Source organism: Dromiciops gliroides, chromosome 4, assembly GCF_019393635.1.
Source record: "Dromiciops gliroides isolate mDroGli1 chromosome 4, mDroGli1.pri, whole genome shotgun sequence".
Classification (NCBI taxonomy): domain Eukaryota; kingdom Metazoa; phylum Chordata; class Mammalia; order Microbiotheria; family Microbiotheriidae; genus Dromiciops; species Dromiciops gliroides.
In genome coordinates this window covers 395,629,433-395,649,766 of record NC_057864.1, presented here as the reverse complement: position 1 = coordinate 395,649,766, position 20,334 = coordinate 395,629,433, and the positions used below count along the sequence as shown (strand labels likewise).

The window sequence follows — 20,334 nt, the reverse complement described above, 5'->3', positions numbered from 1 at the left end:
CAACAACAACTTAAACAAATGCTCTTTGGGAATCCTTGATTTTTTTGGGGGGGGGGGGGGCAGGGCCATCGGGGTTAAGTGACTTGCCCAGGGTCACACAGCTAGTAAGTGTCAAGTGTCTGAGGCCGGCTTTGAACTCAGGTACTCCTGAATCCAGGACCGGTGCTTTGTCCACTGCGCCACCTAGCTGTCCCTGGGAATCCTTGATTTTTAAGAATGTAAAATGGTTTTGAGATTAAAAAAGAAGTTTGAGAACCCATGGTCTGAAGTATATTGCAGTTCAGTAATTCTTATAAATATACCCTTTGAAGACAGGGAGAGTCTTGGTGAAATTCCTTAGGATCCCATGATTCTCTCTAATAACTGGAACACATCTACCTTCTCCATATATGATGATAATAGTTTACGTTTTACATATTTCTTTGAAAAGCTTCACTCATTAAAAATAATTCCAGGAACAAAACGCTAGGGAAACTAACCAACTTTCTGAGGCTTTCCAAAGGAAATCAGGAGTAAGACTAAAGAATGTCATCTGAAGACCACTTCCCAAATTTTCTGAGTTTAAGGACCCAGTTTTAATATTAAAAAATTTCTCATACTCTTCTATGCTAGCAATTGTCCAGTTAGATTTAATTTGAGAAACATTTATTGAGTTCCTATAATATGTAAGGTACTATGCTAGGTACCAGAGATAAAAAAATAAGAAATGAAGTCTCCTATATTTAACAAGGGGAACATGTGAACAAAAAAGTAATACTATAAGAAATTAGAGGACTAAAAGAGAATTATCAGTGAGGGGGAGGGAGGGGAAGATGAAGGAAGGTTTACCTTATAAGGTGGGACATGAGTTAGTTAAGCCTTGAAGGAAGACATTAACACTGAGAAGTGAAGATGAAACACACACACACACACACACACACACACACACACACACTCCCGGCATGGGTAATGAATGGTTTGTCCAAATACACAGAGATGGAAGATGGCTCAGCATCATGCTCAGTGGCATGTTGGTAGCCCAGTTTGGCTGGAACAAAGGAAGTAATGGGGTAGTAGCATGAAATAAAGCTGGGAAGGGAGATGGGAGCCAGCTTGTGGAGGGAGCTGAATGTCATGCTAAGGATTTTTTATTTTATCCTGTAAGCAATACAGAGCCAATGGAGGGTTTGGTTTTTGTTTTGTTTTGTTTTGTTTTGAGGAAAGGGATTGAACTAGATGTCTGCTGAGTTTACTTCTTACTCTAAAATTCTGTAATTCTGAATGACATGAGCAGATCTTTGCCTTATGAAGATTATCTTGGGAGATGCAAAGAGGTCCTGCACTAGAGTGGTAGCAATATGAGTGGAGAGACAGAGACAGAACGCATAGAGACACAGAGAGACAGAAACATCCTGGGAGTGCTATAAAGGTAGGATCAACAAGTCTTGACAATATTAAGTGGAACAATGAATTAGGAGCCAAAATACTGGCTCAAATCCTATACTTACTGCTTGTGTGACTCTGGGCAAGACATACTTCTCTGGGCTTCAGTTTCCACAACTGTAAGAGGAGGGTGTTGGCCTGAATAGCCTTTAAAGGCTCTTTACTGGTGTAAATATTGGATTCTACCGTTGTATTCTGTGATCGGGGTCTGAGGGAAAAGGAATGGTCAAGGATGACTATGAGCTTAGGGTACCCGGCTTATCTAGAGAATCATGATGTCCTCCACAGAAAAAGGGAAGTTGGAAGGAGTGGCAGGCCTAAGGGGGAAGATAACAAATTCCATTCTGATCATATTGATTTTGAGATATATACAGGACACTCAGGAGGAGCTATTTTGCAAGCACTGAAATTCAAGAGAGAGGTTAGAACTAAGGATACAACTTTGGGAGGTATTTGTGTAGAATTGGCCATGAACTCATAAGAGCCAAAGATGGGGGGGGGGGGGCGAGCACGCACCCACATGCAGAGAGTGATGCCAAGGAAGACAAGGGAGGGAGGAAGAGAGTGTCCAAGATAAAAAGGGAGCTGGCAATATCAAAAGCTACAGGAAAATGGATTACCAGCTCTAGCAGTCAAGAATTTGTTAGTAACCTTACAGAAAACACTTTCACTCAAAAGGCAGAGCAGAAGCCAATCTGTGAAGAATTAAGAAGTGAGTGGGTGATGAGGAAGTGGAGACAATGAGGTTGCTTCTTTCTAGGAGTCTGGCAGTGTAAGGAGGAAGAGAGAGCATAACAGAAAGCTACATGAATTCAGTAACACTTTTAAAATGAATATGCGTTTTATTAATTCTAACAGCATCCACATATGTTTGAAAAATGACAATACATATGTCTTCAAGAGGCATTATTCATTTAAGCTACAGAAGGAATGTTTACTTATTTGTTAGGCTGAGTCTTTTAATGAGGTGCCAGTACATTTTTTACAGTTTTCTTTCAACATTCATTCAACAAACATTTATGGAGTACCAACAATATGCTAGACATTATGCTAGGTTCTAGGGATATGAAGAAATACAAGTTCATGCCCTCAAAAGGCTTACATACTACTGGAGGGTTTAGGGTGCGGTGAGGGTGAGGGGAGAGATAGGGAGACAACTACTGGAATAAATAAGTACAAAAGATGTACAAGTAACCTATATATAATTGCTTACTGCCTTAGGGAGGGAGAGGGGAGGGAGGGAAGGTGGGATAAAATTTGGAACTCAACCTTTTAAATAGAAATGTTTATTATTAAAAGAAAAAAATATATACAAAGTTACATTTAGTGTAGAACATTGTTAAATGTTAAAAAACTGTTTTAAAACAACTAATATGGTAATGTTTTACATAATCATACATGTATAACCTATATCTGATTGCTTACTACCTCAGGGAAGGGGGAGGGGAGGGAGGGAAGGAGGGATAAAAGTTGGAATCCCAAACTATAAATAAAAATGTTTATTACTTAAAAATTTTTAATTTAATTTTAAAAATTGTTTTAACATGTAATGGGGGAATAAAGTAAAATGTTATAAAGAAAAAGAGAGAGTATGGAAGTCTGGTCCAAGTGAGCAAAATTTCACATTTAGGTCTAGCTCCATGTTTAGCTTGCTTTAGCATTTACCTTGTATCCCTGTACTTGCAGAAACTCCTGTGTTGTAGCAAAAGGCATCAGAGTGTTTACAGCTTTCTCAGATCGTTCTGGGTACTACGTTGGAGTCAGTCAGGTGTTTCTGAGAAGATTAGTGAAAACAATGCTTCGTAGATTGGGATTCAGTCCAGGAGCCATTGATCCCTGGACTGGACCTTCAGCTTCTCAAATTTCAATGCATTGAACAACCCTCTGATTCTCATTTCCTATTTAAAGTCTTACTCATTTAAAACCCAGGATTATTTTTGGAATTTTATTTTTTTCTTTCTCAAAGGCACTGAAATAAATCTTTCATGCCCACGCTCCTCTTTTTAGTAAAGATAAATAATTAAGTAATCCTTCAAAGTGTTGTTTTTGAGGATAAACTTGAAATAGCTTATCAAAAGAACTAGACCAGTTATTAGTGTCTTGGTCAAACTCCCTCTGCTATCTCAAAGGAACTGGCTTGCTGGAAAGTAGGAATCCAATAGTTTTGTTTCTGATAAATAATAAGATTGATGTGACTTTTTTTAATCATAAAAGTATTTTATTATTTTCTAGTTACATGTAGAGATAGTTTTCAATATTTGTTTTTATAAGATTTCTAGTTTGAAATTTTTCTCCCTCTCTCCCCTCCCTCCCCTCTCCCCAAGACAGCAAGCAATCTGATATAGGTTATATACGTACAATCACATTAAACATATTTCTGCATTAGTTATGCTATAAAAAAAGAAGCAGAAAGGGAAAAACAAAAAAAAAAGAAAAACAAAAAAAAAGTAGAAATAGTATGGTTCAGTCTGGATCTAGATTCCACAGTTCTTTTTTCTGGATTTGGAGAGCATTTTCCATCATGAGTCCTTTGGAACTATCTTGGACCATTGTATTGCTGAGAAGAGTCAAGTCTATCACAGTTAATCAACAAACAATACTGTGTACAATGTTCTCCTGGTTCTGCTCATCTCACTCGGCATCAGTTCTCTGAAATCCTTCTGCTCATCGTTTCTTACAGCACAATAGTATTCCAATACATTCATATACCACAACTTGTCCAGCCATTCCCCAATTGATGGGCATCCCCTCAATTTCCAATTTCTTGCCACCACAAAAAGAGCAGCTATAAATATTTTCGTACATGTGGGTCCTTTCCCCTTTTTTATGATCTCTTTGGGAAAAAGACCCAATGGTGGTATTTCTGGGTCATAGGGTATGCACAGCTATATAGCCCCTTTAGGCACAGTTCCAAATTGCTCTCCAGAATGGTTGGATCAGTTCACAGCTCCATCAACAATTCATTAGTGTTCCAATTTTTCCACAGTTTCTACAACATTTATTATTTTCCTTTTTTGGATGTGACTTATTTTTAATATTCATTTCCCCTACTCACTTAAATTTTACCTATCAGCTTCACTTGATATCCTTTCCTTCTTGGAAATGCACTTTTACTTTGAAGGAATAGTTTACATGGTATAGTATTTTCAAGAGACCTCTACTGTCATTAAGGCTGTATCTGGCTACACAAAATAAGGTGAAGATTCTGAGGCTAATTCCCAGATAAATCCTACTTTCCCCTAAATTGTCCTGGATAATTCAGGAATTTTTTTTTCTTGGAGGTGGGGATGGGATGGGGAATGGCAATGAAAGGGATGAAAGACCTAATTTTTTTTTTCAGGGCAATGGGGGTTAAGTGACATGCCCATGGTCACGCAGCTAGTAAGTGTCAAGTGTCTGAGGTCACATTTGAACTCAGGTCCTCCTGAATCCAGAGCTTTATCCACTGCCCCCAGGATTTTTTTTTTAAACCACACTTAAGATTTTATCTATCAATGGAGCACCCTCTACCAATGTAGATCAACAACTTCTCTGCAATTATAATCTTAGAAAGTTTGTTGAAATCTCACTTTGTAAATTTAGATACAGTCCAAGTGACCCCAGGTTAACTGCAACTCATTTATCATTTTTACATCGTTGTTCTTCTTGTTTCTATGTGACAGCTGAAAACACTCAGATAATTTTATTTTTTATATGTATAGATTTTCTACAAATTCACAGTTTGAGTCTATCTGGCATGAATGGTCTCACCAGAAACTGAAGCTTTCACCTACTTAGGTCACTGGGACATATAAGTCTCATTGACCTGGCAGACTGTGACATTTTTATAAGCTATCTTTATGACTAAATTACCTTTCCCCGGGATTCTTGCTTTGACAGGTTACAGAAGAAAATGAGAAATTGAATATTTAGAAAAAATAAAATGTTTGCATTTATTCTCTTTTTTTTCTTTCGTTTATTTCTTTCTTTCTTTTTTGTGGGACAATGAGGGTTAAGTGACTTGCCCAGGATCACACAGCTAGTAAGTGTCAAGTGTCTGAGGCTGGATTTGAATTCAGATCCTCCTGAATCCAGGGCCAGTGCTTTATCCACTGTGCCACCTAGCTGCCCCAAATATTGTTGTCATTTTATAAAATGTTGTTCTAGTTCTATTTACTGTATTCTACATCAATTTATGTAAGTCTTCTCAGGTTTCCCTGAAACTATCCCCTTCATCATTTTTTTTTTTGGTGGGGGTGTTAAGTGACTTGCCCAGAGTCACACAACTAGTAAACGTCAAGTGTCTGAGGCCAGATTTGAACTCAGGTTCTCTTGAATCCAGGGCCAGTGTTTTATCCACTGCATCATCTAGCTGCCCCTTGCATTTATTCTCAACACATTTAAAAATTAAATAAATCATAACAATTCTATAATTGATTTCTTGTAAGCATTTGGGATGGTGGTAGGGTAAGGTGGGGTGGAGTAGGACTACACATATAGGATAATCCCAGCACTGAAACTCTCCACCAATACAAATCCTGTCTTGCAGAGTTATTTATGGTACTGAATAGTTAACTTACCCATGGTCACATAGTTAGTGTCTGAGGCAAAAGTTGAACTCAGGTCTTTCTAATTCCAAGGTAGTATCATCCCAAAGCCCTGTGCCAGCTGGCCTTCAATCTTCTCTCCAGGGCAGGGAGAGAAGATGTTTTTGTAGCAGTGAACCCTCTGGCAGTTTGATGAAGTCTATGAACCCCTTCTCAAAATAATGTTTTTAAGTAATTAAAATAAAATATATGCGATTACAAAGGAAAGCAATCATGTTGATAAAGTTATTGAAATATTTAAAAAACAAGTTTTTAGATGCCAAGTTCACAGATGCCAAATTAAGAACCTATGTGGTCTTCCCAGTACCTGTGCAGAAGCCCTGGATTCTGACCACCAGACTTAGGCCTCTGTCGTCACTACAAGCATTTTAGCGGCCTTCCTCCAACCAGAACTACGTCCTTCCTTTGCACACATACTCCTTCAGCATCACACTGCTACCTCCTTCCTCCTGATTGGACTTCTTTAGGCTACATCTCTACCTGCTCCTCCCTACAGGAGGTCTCCTGAGGTCTCACAGGATATAGAGCCATCGCCTGTCATGAACCCAACAATTGAGGGGGATATAAGAGAGCTTACTCATGTGCCTTCCTCAGAAAAACAAACAAACAAAAACACACACACAAAAGAAAACCCTTCCAACCACTAATACTTGGACTGAACTCTTTCCTCAGTGGTTAATATACCAATTGCCCCATTCCCTCACTCTCATGCGGGTGTGTGCTGGAGCCAACTCTGACAGAGTGAGAGCCAATTAATTGTTCGATTTTCAGTGAGAACATTTGCACCCCGTGAAAGCTGGAAACACCGTAAATTGGGCTTGCTTTGTTCATTGTCCCCAGGGACTTAAGAAAATGATGGAGAAAATATTTATAATGGAGATTAGACTTAAAAGTGTATCAAGCAGACATTTTTTTTTCCCAGAGAGCTGCCAGTACACCACTATTCCTATGCCCCTCAAGCCTACCTCCTAACCCACACCCCACTCCAGATTTGCCCATTCCACCCAACACTGCTCTCTGGAATGTCTGCTCTATAATTTTTAAAAATTGCTTCCATCTTAAACCTTTACCTCTGTCATTGTTTTTATCTTTTGTCACTCAATGAGACCCAGATCCCTCTCAATGACACTGTATCATCCTTAGTCACCCTTTTTAGTATCCATTACCCTTTCACTCATACATACCCCCAATTCCCTGGCCATGGTGGGTGAGTCAGAATACTATTTGCCTCTCTTTCTGCTGAAGGATTCATTTACACATTTCAGGGGACACCATGCAGTAAGCTGGGAAAGGACCCAAGAATCACTCCCAGGCCAAATGTCCTCCTGAAAGGAGTTTGGAGTTTGGCTTGGTCTTGTTTATCCATGTTACTTCTAGGTATGGAGAGTTGAATTCTGCCCCCACGAGTCTAAGCCACAGGAACCTTGGAGTCCAAGATTGCAGGCAGGATGTTCTATTTGCACCATCATGGAAGCCCTAAGAAAGGAAGGCTTGAGGAGGGATACAAGAAAGAGGAGGTGTAAGGGGATCAGGGAGCATGCACTTAAACTTGGTAATAGTAATTCCAGGTAGGAACTGAGTTAAGCTGTGAATATTATTTTTGTTTTTTAAAATTAAAAAAAAATTTTTTTTTGCCAGGCAATGAGGGTTAAGTGACTTGCCTAGGGTCACATAGCTAGTAATTGTCAAGTATCTGAGGCTGGATTTGAACTCAGGTCCTCCTGAATGCAGGGCTGGTGCTTTATCCACTGTGTCACCTAGCTTCCTCCACCCTCTGCAATCTTGCTTTGAACTCATCATTCAGCCAAAACTGCTCCTTCCAAAATTACCAGTGATCTCTTAATGGCCAAATTCAATGCTCTTTTCTCAGTCCTTGACCTCTTGGTAGCCTTTGATATGTAAATCACTTGCTCCTCTTAGAAACTCTCTCTCATCAAAGTTTTTACGACGTTTCTCTCTTGGTTCTCATCTTTCCTCTTAGTAATTTCATTCAAGTCATGCTCCAAACCATAAGTATATCCCAAAGGCCTGTCTTCTCTTTTCCCTCTTATAACTAGGATTTGCCACAAATGCCCAAATCACCCAAGATGGAGGTACCCACGTAGGAGATAGCAGGGATCTGCTGGAAAACATTATGCTTTTTACCACACATGTGGAAGTAGCCTCTTTCTTTTGGCTGTGTAAATGGAACAGGCTGTCTTTAAAATTTCCAAGGGACGATGGTCCTGTTCACCCGCAGCAAGGGGCTCATGTATGCTTCCTAGGCTGTTATAGTAGATGTTTTAACAATCTGCTGTCTGGAGGGAGGAGGCGGAATGGGAGGAAAGTGGGAGGCAGGGGTGAAGTACAATAGACTTTTGTGTTTAATCTGAATTATTAAACATTTTATCCATTACTTTCTTAAGTCTAGGCATAATCAACAAAATAATAAATCAAACCTTGATTTGTAGCATTTGCCAATTTTTGAGGTATGAATGTCACTCTGAAAATTTAACCATCAGCCCCTGAAGCCTGGTCTGAAGTGGCTCCAGCACATACCCGATTACCTCTCCTTTTCCAGCTTTAGACTTGAAATCAGGCTTGGGAATTTGGTCTGCTTTCTTTGTCCTTTTTAGTTCTAGGTCCAGGTAATGGAGTTCCCTGGGTCATAGGCGAAAGCTATCACAACCTAGGAAGCAGGATTCCAGACTGAATGTTGCTACAATTCCAACAGGGAAGCCCTGAGAAGCCAGGCTGCCAGGACAAGAGCCCCAGGAGTGGAATTTACACTTGAAAGTTGGTGGGACCTTGTTAAACAGGAACTGAATTAATCTGTGTACCTAATCCTCCTTGCTTCTCCAGAGACTGAAGAAGGGCAAGGTGTTGGGGTGTGTGTGTGTGTGTGTGTGTGTGTGTGTGTGTGTGTGTGTTTGCTACACCTTTGAAGTAAATATTCCTTTGTAAAAGCTAATTTAACTATTAAGTAGTTAAATGGAACTGGGATGAAAGGGACTGCTGGAAATGGAGGAAGACAATCAGTTCCGTCTTGAAGCAATTACAGAAACTAAGTATCACCTGGCCTTCGGGCAGTGGGAGCCCAAGTAATTATGTTATACTCTCTATTAGCTTGCTTGGTGATTTGATCAGTTTCTATAGGTTCAAATATTGTCTCTATTCAGATGATTCACAGATTTATGCAACCTAATCTCTCTCCTGAGTGCCAGTCTTGCCTTTTTGGATATCTCAGATTGGATGTCCTGTAGGTCAAACTTAACAGATTCAAAAGAGAACTGATTTCTTCCCTCCTTTCCCCAACTCTCCCCTTTCCACTAATGAGGATACCACCATCCTCCTAGTAACTCAGGCTCACGATCTTGGTATCATCCTCAATGTCTTACTCTCATTCACCCCAGCTATCTAATCTGATGTCAAGTCTTGATGTTTCTGTCTTCACATCATCTTTACTCTATCTCCCCTTCTCTCCACTCTTATAGCCACCACCCTTGTAAAGCCATTTATCACTTTTCACTTGGATTATTGCAGTAGCCTTCTAATTGGTTTCCCTGCCTCCTGTCTTTCCTATTCCAATCTTCTCTCCACTCAGCTGTTAGTAATTTTCTTAAAGCTCAGGTATGACACCTGAGTTTTACTTCCTTACTCAATAAACACCACTCATTCCCTAGCACCTCCAGGGTCAATATAAAATGCTCTGTTTGGCATTTAAGGCTTTTTGCATCCTGGTCCCTTCCTATTTTTCTAGTCTTCTTATTCTTTACTCCCCACCATACATTCTTGATATTCAAGCTATGCTGGCCTACTTGAAGGTCCTCACAAGTGCTACTTAATCTTTTGACCCTGTGCATTAGCAGTTGGTTCTCTGTCCCCCATGCTTGGAACATTCTCCAAGTTCTGGCTTCCTTCAAGGCTCGGCTCAAATTCTACCTTCTGTAGGAATCCTTTTCTTGTCTCTTGGCCCAGTTTGTCCTTTAGCTATTTCCTTCCATTTATGCTATATACAACTTGCATGTACATAATTATTTTCATGTCAGAAAGTTATTTCCTTGAGGGTAAGGACTATTTTTACTTTTCTTTGGATCTCCATGCTTAGCACAGGGCCTGGCACATAGTAAGTACTTAATAAATGCTTATGGACTAACTTAATTGGCTGACTAACTATCCACAATGTCAGAATACCTGTCATATGTTTACATTGTCACAGTATAAATTTGGTAGCAATAATGACACATAGGGACAGGTGTAATGCTTCATTGGGACAGAAAACCTTGATAAGCAAGGAGTGTTATATGACAACAATTGACTGTGTATCTTGTCTAGACAGATGAAACCCTGGGCATAGAGAACAGTAGTTTCCAGAGCACTAATCCTACTTCCAGACCAGCCCCAACAACCATTATACAAGGTTTGTCCTCAGCAGCTACAGTGACTCAGAAAAAAAGTCCTTGTCACCATGAGCCTCAGAGCTGTCAAATGATTCAATATCAGAAAAGGATATGGTTTTATCAGTGGAAGAAACATTGGAGAAGATAGACGCCATCAGCTTTGCCCTACATCCTACTGATGCTGTCCTTTCCATATGGCTTGCTGCTAAACCTTTAGTATGTGTTGTCTCTCCTATTAGGATGTGAGCTCCTTGAGAAGCAGGGACTGTCTTTGTTTTTCTCCTTGTATTCAACGCTTAGCACAGTGCTTTTCTCATTTTAAGTACTTAGTAAATGCCTGTAAAGGATCTGCATGTAGGTACATGATTTGTTTATGTACCCATATAGACTGTGGGATCATAGTGACATCTACAGGAATCATGTGTGAATAGTAGATGTTATTTAGCTACAGTTCTAGCTTTATGACATATTAAAGAAAAACTGTACTCCATGGGTAGGAAAATAGTGACCTCTAGTGAACAAGCCATAGCTCCTTAGGTATGCTATTAGGTAACATTTTTTCCCCCTTCAACTTAAAGCAAATACAGTTTCATATTTGTGACTATTCTTTAGTTTGTATTTTATTATTTTGATATGTATGACTTTAAAAAGGTAAATGAATAAAAATACATAGTTTTTTATCTATTATTTTTCTAAAATAAATGAATAGAAGGTTAGCATATGGGATTGTAGGACAATATTTCATTAAATATTTGTTTCAAAATAAATATTCCAGTTTCTGGAATAAATATTCTAGCTTCCAGCTTCTGAAGAATTTTTTTGTGGCATAACTTGGGGAAAAGTAAAGACTTGAGACATAAGAAGGGGAAAAGTGTGAAGGTGATTGGAAGGGATATGGAGAAGGACGGAGAAATAATTTTGGGATAATCAATATTCATTGACTTTTCTCTATCTACACCCTTCTACATTTCATGTAATTTGGCTTTCCTTTCTATCTTGCCACTAAAAGTAAATTTACCAAATGATGTCCTTAGTGTTAAATCTAATAACGTTTTTCTCCCAAGTCTCAATTTCCTTCATTTCTCTGTAGGATCTCACATTTTAAATACCCCTTCCTTTATATTTTCCTCTCCCTCTATTTCTTTCTTTCTTTTTCTTTCTTTCTTTCTTTCTTTCTTTCTTTCTTTCTTTCTTTCTTTTTCTTTCTTTCTTTCTTTCTTTCTTTCTTTCTTTCTTTCTTTCTTCCTTCCTTCCTTCCTTCCTTCCTTCCTTCCTTCCTTCCTTCCTTCCTTCCTTCCTTCCTTCCTTTCTTTCTTTCTTTCTTTCTTTCTTTCTTTCTTTCTTTCTTTCTTTCTTTCTTTTTTTGGGTGAGGCAGTTGGGGTTAAGTGACTTGCCCAGGGTCACACAGCTAGTAAGTGTCAAATGTCTGAGGCCGGATTTGAACTCAGGTCCTCCTGACTCCAGGGCTGGTGCTCTTTCCACTGAGCCACCTAGCTGCCCCCCCCATTTCTTTTTTCTTTTTTTTTTTTTTTGCGGGGCAATGGGGGTTAAGTGACTTGCCCAGGGTCACACAGCTAGTAAGTGTCAAGTGTCTGAGGCCAGATTTGAACTCAGGTACTCCTGAATCCAGGGCTGGTGCTCTATCCACTGTGCTATCTAGCCGCCCCCGCCCCCCCCCCCATTTCAATGCCACTGCATTCCTGGTTTAACATTCTGTTAAAAAAACTAACTTATTTTTAGTTTCAGCAAAGACAGCAACATAATGATCCCTAAAGTCCACTTGGTTTCTGAGGGAATTGAAGGGATTAGAACAGCAAGTGGTACTGGAAATTGAGTGAACCACACTGATTAAATCTTGTGACTCAATTCTGGATCTAGCTCAGTTCCCTTTCTATTCATTTATGGGTCTGGTCCAATTTCTGTCTTGTGAGAAAACTCTCTTCAATTGTGGGAACTGAGAGAAAAATTTATTGCATTATTTGAAACCAGCCCTGTGTGGCTGGGAAGCTGGACCACCTCTACCTGTTGCTTAGAGACCCTTAACCAAGGATCTAGGTTATGCAGACCAGAAACCCAGTGAGATCGGAAGTTTCAAGCAAGGAGTTTTCTCACAATTATATATCTCAAGCAACCCATATGTCTTATCTGAAAATTGGCCCCATACTGATCAATCAGTTGTTTCGATGTTTCTTTGATTGAATGCACATACTTGGTGGGGGGGACGGGACACCTCCTTTTCTGATTTCAGATAATTGTACCTGTTCCCTTTCTCCCTCCCAACTTGTAAAATCCTTAATCTTTCCTCTAATTAGATATCAAATCACCTAATTTTATATCCTGGTTAATTGTTTTCTTTTAATTAATTGGTCTTATTGATGAATTGTTTTTAATGCATAAAAATAAATTTCCCCTTTAAATCTGGGGTCCACTGCCAAAGCTGAGGAAGGTGACTTGTCCCAACTTGTTATGTGTTACTTAATAAATCGATAGGCTCAGAAGCTCAAACCTTTATTTCCTCAGTTATTTCATCTTTTACCTGAAGCATTTCCTTCTTTACAACTTTAGGGTGTTGATTTATGTGAAAAATTCTGAGTTTAGTCACAATCGTTTTGAGTCTCCATATGAGTTTGGGTTCTCCATCTCAATTTGTATGTCTCTAGCAAACCCCAGACTCTTTGTGGTTGAAGCAAAATTCGGTTTACTGGAAACAGTTGGGTAACCAAACAGCAGATTATATTACAGTGTCTGTGGAAAGGAAGGCATCAGGAGGGGAAGTTGACATAAGAGCTGGCCTTTTCTTGGGACTTCCATCAGCCTGGATTCTCCTTGATAACAATGGAGTACACCTACCTTCCTACCACAGCTTAGTCCTCTCTTTGCTCCAGGCTCACTCCAGCCTCTGCAATCTAGATTCTCAGATTCTGAGATAGCTTTTTCCTTTTTATACAGCGTGCTTAGAGGTGACCCAGTCGCTCATAATGAGGTATAGAAGCCCAGTTCACACTGAGTTTTGATCATTTGATTCAGTCGAACAAGAGTGTTTTGTACCCAGTCAAGGCACCAGAGAAAATGGGGGTGGTTTTGATCTTACCCTCTTACTAATGCTACTCTTTCTCCATCTCTTTCTTTTCTTTTTCTTTTCTTCTTTTTAAAGAAAAGTATACATTTTGTTCATTATTAACTTGAAGGCATTTGATCGTGTTGAGTGACCCCTTTTACATATCAGTGTTTTTGTAATCAGGCAGTGAAAAATAGTCGAAGACACTCTTTTTTTTCTTCTTTGTAATTGTATGTGCTACATAATGGAGTTCACCCAGCATGTGATCTTGTGTGGCATCTAATTCAAATATATTCCATCCTCATTTGTGTCTTAGCTCCAATTGAAGGGACTCCAGTTAAAGGGCAAAGAGCAGCCCACCAAATTCTGGGTTCCATTCCATTCCTAACATGGTGTTCAGGATCTTTCAACCATGCGATGCTGTACAGAGCCTAGGACCTCCCTTTGCTGGTGCCCACCAAGGCTGTGGAGACCTGCTGAGGCTGTTGCTGCTGTTGATTTGAAGGGTGGCACGTCAGTGTTTTTGTTCCTACTGTCCCGACTTCTTCTTCGGAAACTAAAGCTTCTTCTCCTACTCAGTTGTTGTTGTTGTTGTTGTTGTTTTGTTTTTATTTCTGAGCAAAGTGCAGCCCAGGCAATGCTTGCTCTGGATTCCAGGATATAGTTCACCTTCAGCACAATCTCATTGACAGTAGCAGTATCTGATTCACACTAGAGATGTTTGTAGTGGTTTATTGCTTAGATATGTAAGTTTAAACTTTGAATGACTTGGACTTCTTTCTTTTAAAAAAAAAAGTAATAAACATTTTTATTTATAGTTTTAGGTTCCAATTTTATCCCTCCTTCCCTCCCTCCTTTCCCCCTCTCTGAGGTGGTAAACAACCAGATAAAGGTTATCATGTACAATTCATGTAAAACATTTCCATATTAGTCATTTTGTATATGAAAACTTGAATAAAAGAAAAATGAAAGAAAATTAAAAATTAGCCTGCTTCAGTCTGTGTTCCATCAATATCAGTTCTTTCTTTGGAGGTAGATAGTGTGTTTCATCATTAGTCCTTTGGGATTGTCTTGGATCATTGTATTGCTGAGAATAGTTAAGTCATTTACAATTCTTCATCAAACAATATTGCTGTCTCCGTGCACAATGTTCTCTTGGTTCTGGTCTCTTCACTATACATCAGTTCATACAAGTCTTTCCAGGCCTTTCTGAAATCATCCTGCTGGTCATTTCTTAGAGCACAATAGTGTTCCATCACCATCACCATCATATACCACAATTTGTTTAGCCATTCCCCAATTGATGGGCATTCCTTGGATTTCCACTTCTTAGCCACCACAAAAAGAGCTGCTATAAATATTTTTGTACAGATAGGTCTTTTTCTCTCTTTGGGGATGTCTGGAAGTGGTGTTGCTGGATCAAAAAGGGTTTTCACAGTTCCATAGCCCCTTTGGGCATAGTTCCAAATTGCTCTCCAGAGTTGTTGGATCAGTTCATAATTCCACCAACAGTGGATTAACTGCTCCTTTTCTGATTTACTCTGATTGAAGGGCTGAAGGGTGGAGCACTAAACCCCCTCCTGAAGCCTTCCTCTACAGAGGGCTCTAAAATTTTAGAACTTTCCAGGTAACTCGCCACTTTCTATCAGCTCTGCTTGGTTTGGACTCCCTGGAACATTATACCCTTGAGCTGGGTACTCCCTTGTGGTCCCTGAGCCCCCTCCTGTTATTTCCTACCTCCTCAGATTCCTTTTTTGTGTTATCTTCCTGTATTAGACTGTATGCTCCTTGAAGGCAAGGCAGTCTGTCTTTCTCTTATTTGTATCAGTGCAGTGCCTGGCACATTTTCTGTTGTTCAGTCCTGTCAAGCTCTTCATAACCCTGTGGGCTATACTGTTCATGTTTTCTTGGCAAAGATACTGGAGTGGTTTGCCATTTCTTTCTTCAATGGATTTAGATAAACAGAGGTTAAATAACTTGCCCAAGATCACACAGCTAGTAAGTGTCTGAGGTAGGATTTGAACTTGGGTCTTCCTGTCTCCAGGTCCAGCACTCTGCCCACTGAACCACCAAACTGCCTCCTATTTTATTCCAAGGATAATACTTAATCCTTGAAAAGTTTTGAGTAGGGCTATCAAGGTATGGGGGTAGGATGGAGAATGACATGGTCAGACCTGGATTTTAGGAATTTTATTTTGGTAGCTTTGGATACTTTCTAAGAGGGAGTGAGAATAGCAGTGACCTTTTATTCCTGGCACTTGATGTATCTTGGTGACATAGAAATTTCCCTCACCTATTTTATAGAGATGCTTTAAGCATGACCATAGAGAGGATTTTCTTGAGTGTGGTGTTGTTGTTGTTGAGTCATTTGGTCATTTCCAGCCCTTCATGACCCCATTTGGGATTGTCTTGCCAAAGACACTGCAGTGGTTTTCCGTTTCCTTCTCCAGCTCATTTTACAGATCAGGAAACTGAAATAAACAGGGTTAGTGACCTGCACAGGGTCACACAGTTAGTAAGTATCTATTTCTTTAGTGTAAGGGTAATTAACTGCCATATGCTGTCCACCAATCTTTAAGCATTTATTAAATGTCTGTACTTAATATGTACTATACTACGTAATATGTACTGCAGATTCTAAAAGAGAGAAAACACAGTTTATTCCCTCAATAAGAATCCCTAACATTTATGTAACATTTCACAGTTTACAAGGGTATCCATGCAATTCTCTTGCCATTCTCCCTTAAAATTTCATGTACTTCCACTGTTTGAGAAGATATTCCAGTGGATAGAAGATCCTCATCCCAAGATCCTGCCCATTCATATTTGCCTATTCTGTACAACTCTTATCTATGTCCTTTCATGAATTTTTCACAAGGAGTCCACCCAATGTGCCAAGGTCTTCTTTGTATTATTTCACATTTTATGGATAGCAATGGAACATAACAATAGTATTTATATATCACTTTAAGGGTTGTAAAGTGATTTACATATATTTGCTTTTGATCTTCACAACAACCCCAGGAGACAGATGCTATTATTTTTTTTTTTTGCAGGAAATGGAGGTTAAGTGACTTGCCTAGGGTCACACAGCTAGTAAGTGTCAAGTGTCTGAGGCTGGATTTGAACTCAGGTCCTCCTGACTCCAGGGCTGGTGCTTTAACTACTGTGCCATCTAGCTTCCCTCTGACAGGTGCTATCATTGATGTCATTTTATAGATGAGGAAATTGAGGCAGACAGTTAAATGAATTGCCCAGGGTCACACAACTAGTAAGTTCCTGGGGCTGGATTTGAAATCAGGCCTCTCTGTCTAGAATTTTATCCTCTGTATCACCTAGTTACTTCTAGCATGCAAGTTGTGCATTAATTGGTTATCCTTCCCTCTTGCTTAGTAACCAGTCCATTTTTTCCCTCTTAGACTTTTTTTTTGTATAACATCCTTTACTTCTATTTTATTTTTTGTTTCTAATGTATTTTACCTTTCTTATGCCTACCACAAATCTTTCCATTCCCCTTTGCGTCTTTCTCAGCTTCAGTACTTTGGAGAAGTATGCATATTTGATAAGGCTTTTGAGTGAATCTGTATTTTATTAATCACAATAGTATCTAGGTATATTTCAAAAATAGAAATGAATATATTGTAAGACATTATTTATTTAGGCTACAAGCAGATATGTTTAATTATAAATTTGAATTTGTGGATCCCTCATAATAATTCCTTCTAGCCTGAGGGATCCATAGCCCACAGGTTTAGAATCACTGCTCTATAGAACAAGGAAATAAACCTGACAAGTTGTAGAAATATTGAGTAAAAAAGTTGAGTCAAGTTAGCAAGCATTTATTAGAAGCCTGTGATGTGCTAGGCAATGTGTTAAATACTAGCCATACAAAGAAAGGTAAAAACAGTCCCCACTCCCCAGGAGCTCTCAATCTAATGGGGGAGACAACAGGCATCAACTATGTACAAACAAGATCTATATATGATATGTTGGAGATAATCTCAGAAGGAATTCAATAACATTAAGGAGGACAGGGAGAGCCTTGTTGAAGGTGAGATTTTAGCTGAGACATGAAGGAAGCCAGAAATGGTGGAGGTAAGGAGGGAAAGAATGCCAGGCAAGATGCCTGAAGTGGGGGCAGCTAGGTGGCTCAGTGGATAGAGCACCGGCCCTGGATTCAGGAGGACCTGAGTTCAAATCTGGCCTCAGACCCTTGACACTTACTAGCTGTGTGACCCTGGGCAAGTCACTTAACCCTCATTGCCCTGCAAAAAAAAGAAAAGAAAAGAAAATGTCTGAAGTGAGGAGAAGGATTGTCTTGTGGGAGGAACAGTAAGGAAGTTGGAGTCATCGGAGCATAGAAAAATAAAAAAGACATTTCAAAAGGTAAAAGGCAAGTGGTATCAGCATCTGAAATGAAAATTAAGAATATACAAAGTACATAACAGCTCATCATCTCTCACTATTTGCCTACTTGGACCTTCATTCAGCAGAATTTGTTCCTATTGCTGTATCTTCATTTGTTTCCTTCCCTTCTCTGGAATGGCTTTTCCTCTTCTCTCTGCCAATCCTAATTCCATATAAGGCTGAAATAAAGCTGCATCCTCTTCAAAAACAAAAACAAAACCATCTTGATTAAGCCCACTCTACACTGATCTTGCTCTTACTTTGCATTCCTTAATTCCTTCTTGATGTAGTATGAATCATATCCCACTGCTCTTCTATATTGCCTTGTTCTTTAGTTTCATTTACTAATGTCTTCTCTTCCCAAATAGATTTTAGAGTTCTCAGGGCAACAACTGCCTCTTACTTCTTTTGCACTCCCCTATAGCACCTAGTACTGTGCACATGGCAAAAGATGGCTATTTTAGAAAAAAACAAAACAGGAATCCTAATAGACCAGATCCTGAACATGGTTCAGTAATAGAAAATCAAATTTCCCTCCTTTCTGCCTCTGTCTCTTTTCCTCTCTCTGAGAAGTTTAATAGAATATGCAAAAAAGGAACATGTGGGGGAGGGGGGAATGAAAAATTTATTCACCTAATAATTCTAAATACTTTGTGTCCAGTTTGGGGATCTACAACACAAGCAGGATGTGGAAAATGTTGGAGAGAGTTCAGAGGAAACCATAAAAATGATTAAATAGTTGGAACTTTTGAGGATAGGTTAAAAGAAATGGGATTATTTAGCCTAGAGAGGGAAAGAAAAGTGATGATTTAGTAACTGTCTTCAAACAGTTGAAAAGTTATAAGACAGAAACAACATGCCAGATGTTCTCAATATTTTTAAACAAGAATAAACGAGCAAAATGTAACAAAAGAGACTTGAGCAAGATATGATATGAAAAAAAATTTCATGTGTTCGAGAGTTCTGGGGCAGATCATAATCATAATCATAATAAGAGAAACTGTAGTATTTCTTAGAGATCTTTCCTCATATGTGAGTATAGTTAGAATCAATTATGTCTGTAGTTAGCAGATAGATTAGATCAGTGTTTCCCACTAGTAACTATGTTATAGACTGTTAAAAAATGGAAATCCCCTGCAATAGACTGATGAAATTATGGAAGTAAATAATATAGCTATTGAATTCTTCAATGTAGTACAACATGGTAGCTAGAAGGTGAAACTTGGAGGATCTCAGAAAGACCTGGGTTGAAGTTCTGCCTATGACACAAACATGGGCAAATCACTTAATCTCTCAAATCTCCAGAAAAACTCTCTGAGATTGTAAATTACTAACCATTTGTATTGGAAAGACCCCCAAACCTCTGCTCCCCCAAAACATGATTACATTCTTTAATAAACATCTAATTTTTAGAAAATTTTTTTCATCAATTTCTTTTATCACTGAAATAAAAAGTAGATATACTTTAAGTATTTACTTTATTTATTTATTTATTTTAGTGAGGCAATTGGGGTTAAGTGACTTGCCCAGGGTCACACAGCTAGTAAATGTTAAGTGTCTGAGGCCGGATTTGAACTCAGGTCCTCCTGACTCCAGGGCCGGTGCTCTATCCACTGCGCCACCTAGCTGCCCCAAGTATTCACTTTAAAACATAGCAAATGTTACAACAAATATTAAGAATGTTTAAAATTATTTATTAAATTATTATTACTATTAAATATAAATAATTAACTAGTAAATATAATGCTTATTGAAATATTAAGAAAGTATAATCAATATTCTTGATGTGATTATTTTTCTTTCTCATTCAGTAATTTTTCTATCCCTGGGTTTAAAGGTGTTATTAGAAGAAGAGTGCCAAAGAGCAGGGCCAGACACTGGGCAATTTCTTTTTTTTGTTCTAATTTTCATGTCAAAATGGCTTCTTACTAATATTAATCCCCAAAGCCATTAAATAGATGTCTCCCGGGTCATTCTGGTAAATGTTGACCAACTTTCTCCCTGGGGGGGGGGTGGGGGTGTGGGGGGGGACGTATCCTTGATACACTTTAATCTGCATTATTATTAACACTCCCTTAAGCCAAGAGAAACAAAATAACCTTCTTTCTTAATCCTTTCTCCTTCCCCCACTCAAGGTCTAAGTTCTCCTTGAAAGTAAGATTCATCTGAGTTAAACCAGACCCAGGCTCACAAAGGAGTCTTGCATAGAAACAGATCCTTGTCTAGATTGCCCAAGGAGTTACTGATGAGATTCAGGCACATCTAGAGAGAAACTATTTTATCCTATCAGCTTGAGTAGGGGTCTTACGTTTTTTCTTTCTAATGTCATCCCTGGATTTCATCAACCAATTAGATGTGAATGATGTTATCCAATTAGATTTGGTTGCTGTGTGATGGACTGCCTACAGTTGGAAGAGTATATGAACCAAGACCCTACTACCAGGAAGGGTCTTTGGTCTGAGAGAGATGGCCAAAGGACCT

At 39.0% G+C, this 20,334-nt stretch overlaps 1 pseudogene; it reads left to right on the top strand.

The window, feature by feature from the left end:
• The first annotated feature begins 941 nt into the window (after positions 1-941).
• The window catches only part of LOC122755161, a 152,748-nt pseudogene continuing 133,355 nt past the window's right edge, over positions 942-20,334 (top strand).